This window comes from Engraulis encrasicolus, chromosome 7 (assembly GCF_034702125.1).
Source record: "Engraulis encrasicolus isolate BLACKSEA-1 chromosome 7, IST_EnEncr_1.0, whole genome shotgun sequence".
Taxonomy (NCBI): domain Eukaryota; kingdom Metazoa; phylum Chordata; class Actinopteri; order Clupeiformes; family Engraulidae; genus Engraulis; species Engraulis encrasicolus.
The window spans coordinates 3114045-3124044 of NC_085863.1; positions in this window are offsets into that span (position 1 = coordinate 3114045).

Sequence of the window (10000 nt, forward strand, 5' to 3'; positions counted from 1 at the left end):
GAAAGACACACAGACACTAACAGAAAGACACACCCACACACACACACACACACACACACACACACACACACACACACACACACACACACACACACACACACACACACACACACACACACACTCGCTGATACTTTGTAAATGCTACTTTTGAATGTGTGTTTTTTGTTTGTGTCATAATATGGGATATATGCAGGGCATATATAACCCCATGGTCATTACACTACTGTTCTATACACACACACACACACACACACACACACACACACACACACACACACACACACACACACACACACGGCCATTACACTACTCTGCAACAGACACACACACACACACACACACACACACACACACACACACACACATACAGTCGAATTCAAACATTCATGTTGAGATTCTCTTTTCTCTCCTTCCTCTTTCTCTCTCTCTCTCTCTCTCTCTCTTTCTCTTTCTCATACACTCACAAACAGAACCAAGTTACTCGTCTAACATTTAACAAGTCTTTTTAATGGTTTTGAGGATGTCTGTACATATTTGAGCAGACTTTAGACTGTCTTTAGTTTGTGCTAAACGCTGGCCTGGACTCCTTAGGATCGTCAGGCCTGTTCTCTTTGTTCCTAAACGTAACGTGCAGGGGGTGCGGATTGAGTACCGGCCTCCTCCATGCTGCAGGGGGTGCGGATTGAGTACCGGCCTCCTCCATGCTGCAGGGGAGGCGGATTGAGTACCGACCTCCAAGGTGCTCTGTTTTGTAACAAGTTAAAGCCACACTCCTCGATTGAAGACATTTTAACATGATGATTTTGTATCGCTTTATTGCCCCTTCAAGGGTCGTTTTTTAAAAATTAATCCTCACTTAGAATTTATTATTATGATTCCTGTAGTTGTTGACGGAAAACAAGGCTTTTGTAACTAACTTTTTTGTAACGATTCAAAGAGTCAGATGCCCCGCCCCTTCCCCTCCTCTGAGAGCTGTGTTTGGTCCTCAGACAACTACTTCCTGCCATGTGTGACATCACTTTCCCTTGGCCTGTTGACCGTCTGTCTGAGGGACAGTAGTGTTCACCCTCACGGCGCGCTTCTGTCATCAGTCGCTTCTGTCTCACCCCTTGTCTCATCTCCTGTCTCACCTCCTGTCTCACCTTGCCCTGATTCAGGCAGACAGAATACCCAGCCTCACTCTCACTACCACAGGAGATCGATGAATAGCTTTCTTTAAAGCATAGCGGCAGAAGTGAGTTTGGATCGATGCATAGCCTTATCAGAATAACAGGCCAAGTGTGTTTGAATCGCTCAACATCACTCCAACACTGCGAATTTGAGAACAGAGTGAGAATATTTGACACGAGTAATAACACGGAACTAGGAAGTAACTGAATAAAGAGTAGAATGCCCCCTGCAGTGCGTATGCTTCACTGAGCGAGTGTTCATGTTGCTCGTGCTAGCATCTCGTTAGCCTCATACTTGTCTGCTGTTGGTGTAAAAGGCAAATGACAGTGAACGGCCTGGAGTGGACTAGCAGCTCTCCTGACAGTAGTTTGACCTTCATGACAGGAGTTTGACCTTCACGGTGGTGGTGGCAGGATGGTAGTTGTGACGTAAATGGCACATGGAAAGGCACCTTACTGAGGCCGTTTGATAAAGTGAAGTAGGAATCTGCTTTGATAAAGTAGTAATCTGCTTTGATAAAGTAGGAATCTGCTTTGATAAAGTAGGAATCTGCTCTGATAAAGTAGGAATCTGCTCTGATAAAGTAGGAATCTGCTCTGATAAAGTAGGAATCTGCTCTGATAAAGTAGGAATCTGCTTTGATAAAGTAGTAATCTGCTTTGATAAAGTAGTAATCTGCTTTGATAAAGTAGTAATCTGCTCTGATAAAGTAGGAATCTGCTTTGATAAAGTAGTAATCTGCTTTGATAAAGTAGGAATCTGCTTTGATAAAGTAGTAATCTTCCCCTGGTGAGTTTTATATAATCTTCCCTCGTGAAGTCCCTTCGTTTGATAAAGTACAGTGCCGTCCTCCCCTGTGGAGACGCTTTGTTTGGCGCGATCGGAAGTTTGCCTGTGAATAGAGCGGCTCACTGTGCACACGGAAAGGTTCCTTAGGGTTCCTTATGGTTCCTCAGCTCACTGCGCGAATGGAAAGGTTCCTTGGGGTTCCTGCAGAGCACATGGTTGTGCAGTGGCAGCTGGCAGTGCTGGTTCCAGGCTTTTCTTTTGCTACAGTGTGCTCGTGTAAATATGATGTACAGCCATGAACACCCTACAGGATGCAGAACCATAGGAGAGAAACAAAAAGAAGAAAACTTGCACAAACCCCCTAAACCTGCGTGCGATGGCCTGGGTAAATCACTGCAGGAAGCTCCAGTCATTAGTTAATTAATTATTGGTTAATTGATTAATTGAGTGGCCAATTAGCCCAGTTACATACAGTATGCTATTAGAACGGAGAGGTTCACAGGCCCCTACCTGATAGTATTGCATTAGATGCCCCTGACTGTGAGAATTAGACGCCCATGACATTAATGTCCTCAAACATAGTGTGCCCTCGCGAGGACAGGAGTGGTAATTGCACTATATGGCCACACCCAGTTCGTCGAGCACAGACCATGATTTTAAAAATATGCAATTAATGTCGATTTGGATATTTTTGTTCTCAAACTCTTTGATAAAATAGTTGCATATTTCTACAAATATGTCGGTCACTTTTAGCTGCTTTTTGTTATTAAAGCACATTTGGAATATGCAAATGATTGAGATTTTTTTGTACAAAAAAAGCCAAAGCCATCTGTGCTAAGTTTAGATGAAAGATTTGACACGTTTGTGAGATTTGGATCCTGTATGTTCCCCTCGTCCCTCTGTAGATAACCCCTTTGTGTCCTGATAACGCAACTTTATGTCCCTATAATGCATTCTTGTGTCCTGAAATAAGTCCTCATTTTCTTTATTCACACACCCTTTCAATAGCCTACAGGACGCCCTGCTGTCTGTCCTACAAATACACCCTCCTCCTCCTCCTCCTCCTCCTCATGTCCTATACATGCATCCTCATCCTCCTCCTCCTCCTCCTCCTCCTCCTCCTCCTGTCCTATACATGCATCCTCATCCTCCTCCTCCTCCTCCTCCTCCTCATGCCCTATACATGCATCCTCCTCCTCCTCCTCCTCCTCATGCCCTATACACCCTCATCATCCTCCTCATCCTCCTCCTCATGCCCTATACATGCATCCTCCTCCTCCTCCTCCTCCTCCTCCTCATGCCCTATACATGCATCCTCCTCCTCCTCCTCCTCCTCCTCCTCCTGCCCTATACCTGCCTCCTCCTCCTCCTCCTCCTCCACACGCATCCTCCTCCTCCTCCACCACCTCCTCCTCCGCCTCCTCCTCCTCCTCCTCCTCCTCTTCCTCCTCCTCATGCCCTATACATGCATCATCCTCCTCCTCTTCCTCCTCCTCATGCCCTATACATGCATCATCCTCCTCCTACCAATGCCTTTTGTCCTGTAGCTGAAGCCTTCTGTCCTAAAATGCACCCTCATGTCCAGTTTGAGCAAATGGGTGGCCATCAGGGGGCGGGGACGTGTTGTGTTGTGCTGTACCTGTTTTGTACAACGTCTTGCTTCCTGCTTCTTGCAAAGTGCTGTGGCAGGCCCTCATGACCTGAAACGTCGACAACAAGACAAGAGACTGTTCAATGCGAATGTGACTCTTTAAAGTGAATGTTCACACTTCACAATGTAAAGTGGCTGCCATAAGATACTATTTAATGTGAATGTTTGAGATACCAAGTTGAGATGCAAACGTGGAAATGCCATTCAAGTAGGTCAGAATTCAGCATGGGTCTCGTACCTGTTACTCACGCTGCTCAAAATTATGCAGATAGCCAGGCTAACAGGAAGTGGCGCTAACCAGGCTAACAGAATATTGAAGTGGTGCTAGCATTACACAGCAATAGCATCTCATCTCATCTCATGGACAGTCAAAAGGGTTTCCGTGTAAATGCTCCTTTCCCATTGGTCAGCCCCTCCACATCTAACCAGTATTGGCCAAGACCACAGGAGTGCCCCCTTCAGTCCAATATTTGTATGTTTGCTTAGACAATTCTGTGGGATCCGTAACTGCATGGAGAATGAGAAGACTTGATGAAATTATAATAATAGTTATCAGTAGGCTAGCAAGACCCACTAAGTCACATGTCCATGCCATTGTAGAATAAAGACGACGTGCTAAGACACACACACACACACACACACACACACACACACTGAACACCACATAAAACAATGTTCATGCCCTTGTAAAGTACAGACATTATTATATCCCAAGACACACACACACACACACACACACACACACACACACACACACAAATGACACACACACACGCTGAATGCCACACGTGTGAATTTAACATGTTCATGGCAATGTAAAATACTCACATCTACATCCCAGTTCTGGTTGTGTAAAAAAGACATCTGAGTAACTCTGTACCCAGACATTTTCCTCCGCTCATAAACACTGTTAAGCAGACGTGGTTTTCAGAGATACAGGTACTGTAGATTGAGAACTGTCCGGCATTATTCTGTGAAATCTCTAAATGATAATAGTAACTGCCATCGGGTCCTGACACTGGTGTCCGGGACACCACAGGAGATGGCTTGGCCACACCCCTCAGGATAGTGCAAAGGGGAGTGGCAATCCTACAATAGGCTCGTTCGTGACGAAGCAGTGCTGCTTTTGCTAAGCAGCGAGCATGCACACTTTGCCAGTTTGATGCATTCTGGTTAGAAACTTCTAACCAGAATGCATCAAACTGGCAGAGTGCGCATGCCCATTGAACTAGCAAGAACAGCACTGCTTCGCCACGAACGAGCCTAATGACTAAGCGCTAAGTGGCGATTGTTGCTATGTTGCCAGGGGCGGAGTTTTGTGATGGTTCCATCCCCCTGGCAGGTGCCGGCCGCCCCTAGATCTCCCCTAGCCTGGACATGGCTGTGTTGGATATCCGCTATAGCCTGGACATGGCTGTGTTGGATATCCGCTATAGCCTGGACATGGCTGTGTTGGATATCTACTATAGCCTGGATATGGCTGTGTTGGATATCCCCTATAGCCTGGATATGGCTGTGTTGGATATCTACTAACCTGGATATGGCTGTGTTGGATATCCCCTAGCCTGGATATGGCTGTGTTGGATATCTACTAACCTGGATATGGCTGTGTTGGATATCCCCTAGCCTGGATATGGCCGTGTTGGATATCCCCTATAGCCTGGATATGGCTGTGTTGGATACCCCCTATAGCCTGGATATGGCTGTGTTGGATATCCCCTATAGCCTGGATATGGCTGTGTTGGATATCCCCTAGATGTCCCCTATAGCCTGGATATGGCTGTGTTGGATATCCCCTAGCCTGGATATGGCTGTGTTGGATATCCCCTATAGTCTGGATATGGCTGTGTTGGATATCCCCTAGCCTGGATATGGCTGTGTTGGATATCCCATAGCCTGGGTATGGCTGTGCTGGTTGTTTGGCGTTGGGGGCAGGTGGTGTTGGCCTGGTTGGAGTTGGTGATTAGGTTTGTGTTCCTGTTGTTGGAGGTTTGAGTGGAAGACGTTTGAGGTTTCAGGCCCTGGTTGAGGTCTGTGTTGGAGTCTGGTTGAGCAGTGTGGTGGTTTTGGTGTTAAGGCTGGTGGTGGGGTGTGGGGTTAGGTTTGGTCTGATCTGGTGTAGTCTGCCCCCTGCTGGTGTGGAGTAGTCTGGCCACTGTTTAGGTCCTCCTACCTGCCCTCTCCTCTGGTCTCATGATGTGATATGGCTCCTATCTGACATTATGTGATGTGGCTCCTATCTGACATGATGTGATATGGCTCCTATCTGACAGGCATTTCCTGGCTGCGTCCAGCCATAGGACAGTATGGATTAGGTATCAAGGGTTAATATGACTGGATAAGGTATTAAGGATTTTGGTGGGTTTTCTGTTTTGTTTGTTTGTTTGTTTGCATTGAGGAACTCGGATAATGTTCAGCTTAAGTTTGTAAAACTTCTGGTTATGGTTATTAGGTTTATGTGCCTTTTCTGTGTTTTGTTACTTTCAAATGGCAGCAGGGTGTCTTTAGGGCTGTGTGTGTCTCATTCTCGTGCGCTGTGTGTGTGTGTGTGTGTGTGTGTGTGTGTGTGTGTGTGTGTGTGTGTGTGTGTGTGTGTGTGTGTGTGTGTGTGTGTGTGTGTGTGTGTGTGTGTGTGTGCACCTGCCGTTTTAATAAGCCTTTGATGCTTCCTGAGTTGACACAAAAAGCTCCCAAAAAACGCTCCCAACCAATCACACACGTTTATTCCTGCCGTCCAATGAGATGACTCTGCTGGAGTATCGTCAAATGAGACGAGTCTGTGCTGGAGAATCGTCTAATCAGTTTCGGAATAGAACCTGCCTCCGTCCACTCTTGCCTCGCTGAAGCGTTGCTTAGCAACCATAGAGCAGCACAGCAACAAGAGGGGGATGAAAGGACACTCGGAGCGGAGGAGTGAAAATCTCCCAGGCCTCCCATTTCACCCACATCCTGCCATTCTTACGTGTATCTTGTGTGTGATCAGGGCCTTACAACGCTACAAGCCATCGTAACCTTACACTTGACGACTTTAACAAGTGTAGGCTACTACTTAACAAGGATGTAGACAGGGCTGAGCTTCACAGGCTGAGGCCGTTTGAAAAATTGTAACTGACATCACCTGTGCTAGTTCTGCATTCGGGCATGTGAGGCACAGCACGACCGTTGAGCTAAAGATCCAGACCAATACGGTTAGCTTAGACTTTAGGCTTTGGGAGGGAGGTTTTACTACTAGTTGGCATTCCGTTACACTCACCCCCCTAAACCTCCCTCCCATCCCGGGTCTATGGCAGCAGTGTGACTGGGGTAATCTCCGCCAGTTCGCAACTGGGGGCTCGAATGCACACGACCCACCAGTCAATGCTACAGTGCGGCTTGGGAGGCAAAGCAACGATACTGCTGAGCTACAGTTCCAGACTGATAGCTCAACGCTAGGCTACTGCTAGGCCTAGCCTCCTGATAGCTCAGCGCTAGGCTACTGCTAGGCTTAGCCTCCTGATAGCTCAACGCTAGGCTACTGCTAGGCCTAGCCTACTGCTAGATCAGCGCTACTGATAGCTCAGCGCTAGGCTACTGCTAGGTCTAGCCTACTGATAGCTCAGCGCTAGGCTACTGATAGCTCAGCGCTAGGCTACTGCTAGGCCTAGCCTCCTGATAGCTCAGCGCTAGGCTACTGCTAGGTCTAGCCTACTGATAGCTCAGCGCTAGGCTACTGATAGCTCAGCGCTAGGCTACTGCTAGGCCTAACCTACTGATAGCTCAGCGCTAGGCTACTGCTAGGCCTAACCTACTGTAAGAGGCTTCTGGAGGGAGGGGGACTGGCTAGCGTATAATGGGTATTTCTCAAAACCTAGTCTGCACACTTCCAAGTGTGCTCAGCCTAATTAGTCACGCCCAGTGATTGGATACTCCATAGAGTTCACCAAAGAGTATCCAATCACTCTGCGTGACTAATTAGGCTGAGCACACTTGGAAGTGTACAGACTAAGTTTTGAGAAATACCCAATGTCTAATGTTGAGGGTTGAATACAGTACTGAGCTGGGTGAACGCTCGCTACCCTCCAGTCCGCTTCTCCGGGGTCATGGTTGGGTATAGGGTACAGCCTGAGGGTGAACGCTACCCTCCACTCCGCTCCTCTGGGGCATGGTTGGGTATAGGGTACAGCCTGAGCTCCTCTGGGTCATGGTTGGGTATTGGGTACAGCCTGAGCTCCTCTGGGTCATGGTTGGGTATAGGGTACAGCCTGAGGGTGAACGCTACCCTCCAGTCCGCTCCTCTGGGGCATGGTTGGGTATAGGGTACAGCCTGAGGGTGAACGCTACCCTCCAGTCCGCTCCTCTGGGGCATGGTTGGGTATAGGGTACAGCCTGAGGGTGAACGCTACCCTCCGCTCCTCTGGGTCATGGTTGGGAACGCTCCAGTCCGCTCCTCTGGGGCATGGTTGGGTATAGGGTACAGCCTGAGGGTGAACGCTACCCTCCGCTCCTCTTGTCCAGTTGTTCAGTTTGTGCCTTTTCTGTTTAGTGCTTTCTTTAACCTTTTCCTGCCCTCTAACCAGAACAGGAGAGCCTTCTCCATGCCTGCTCCTCTGCTCTCCTCTTTCCTCCTCTCCTCTCCTCTCCTCTTTCCTCCTCTTTCCTCCTCTTTCCTCCTCTCTCCTCTTCTGTCCTCTCCTCCTTTCTCCTCCTCCTTCCTCTTTCTTCCTCTCCTCTCCTCTCCTCTTTCCTCCTCTCTCCTCCTCTCTCCTCTTTTCTCCTCTCCTCCTCTCCCCAATGCCTTCTTTGTGGGATGTCCTTTCCTTCTGTCAGACCACATAGTTAGGGAAAGGTATATAAAATAAATAAATCAATAAACCTGTAAACAAATTGCTTATCATCAATAGATATTTTACAGTGACTTCTTGAAACAAACACCACTCAACCTATCCATTGCTAAGGTCAATTGGGAATTTCTTGGCAAGGAAATCAAAGTTATTTGCAATAGTTAAGTTTTTTGTGACAAGTTATTGATTTTCCTGAACACATGCCTTATAAGTCATTTATACAGAGAGTTAGACCTTATTCTATGTGTTACCAAAATGCTCCATATCTTTCCCTACCTAATAGGAGTGTAACACCCACTTACCATGAGCCCACTTACCACAGCCAGAGATGCTACTACTGCACTTAGTGTAGCCACCTGTCCCGGTTTATCCTGATTGGCCCGGTTTTTAATGGTCTGATCCCGAAAAAAAAAAAAAGTTTCTGGACACTAAATAAAAGATGCCATTGCATACAGGCAAAGCAGGCCGATCGAGTTTGAAATGTCCAGGATGTAGGATGTTTTGTCAGACAGAGCAGAGGTGGCCGCCCTAACTGCCCATAGCAACACATGGCAACCCTAACTGCCCATAGCAACACATGGCAACCCTAACTGCCCATAGCAACACATGGCAACCCTAACTGCCCATAGCAACATGTGCGCCTTTTGTTCTGTAGAGCTCCGTTGGGGGAACCCTCTACCGAAATGTTTGTATGAAACTTTTTAAGATACTTCTTCTAACAGCAACAAATCATTCTGAGAGATGTTTGTTTGTTTGTTTTGTTTTTATTTTTTAAAACGTGTCGATATTTCCATGAAAAGTGTTTTCTCCCTCTTTAAGCTCTTCTTCCTGCTTTTACTCAATAAAAGCTGTTGTCATGACGACACTTTGTTTTTGTCTCTTTTCTTTTTTAAAAATAGTTAATGAATAGTCTCATATTAAACATTACATTACATTGCAAATATACAGTGTACAGCAGGCATCACCAACGTGGTGCTGATGGGCACCAGGTAGCCCTCCAGGAGCTTCTGAGGTGCCCATCAGGATGATAATAAACAGTGATGACTACAATGTTTAAGTCACAATTCATATTTTTTTAAGTTAAATATGAGATGATTTCTTTATAGTCTATAAAGAATATTTCTTAATAACCTATAAGCAAATTATCATTCAATCATAGTGTGATTTGGGAATGATGTCAAGACATCGGTAGAGGATTTTGAACAAACAAGAAGCCCTCGGGTAGCCCTCAGTAGCCCTCAGACCCAGACAGTTTGGGGACCCCTGGTGTACAGTACTTATGAGCCAAGCAGCTGCCCTAGAGTCCTAGAATCCTCACAGTAGGGCCCTGTTCTAGAGTCCTAGAATCCTCACAGTAGGGCCCTGTTCTATAGAATCCTCACACTAGGGCCCTGTTCTATAGAATCCTCACACTAGGGCCCTGTTCTAGAATCCTCACACTAGGGCCCTGTTCTAGAGTAGAATCCTCACACTAGGGCCCTGTTCTATAGAATCCTCACACTAGGGCCCTGTTCTATAGAATCCTCACACTAGCGCCCGGTTGTAGAGTAGAATCCTCACACTAGGGCCC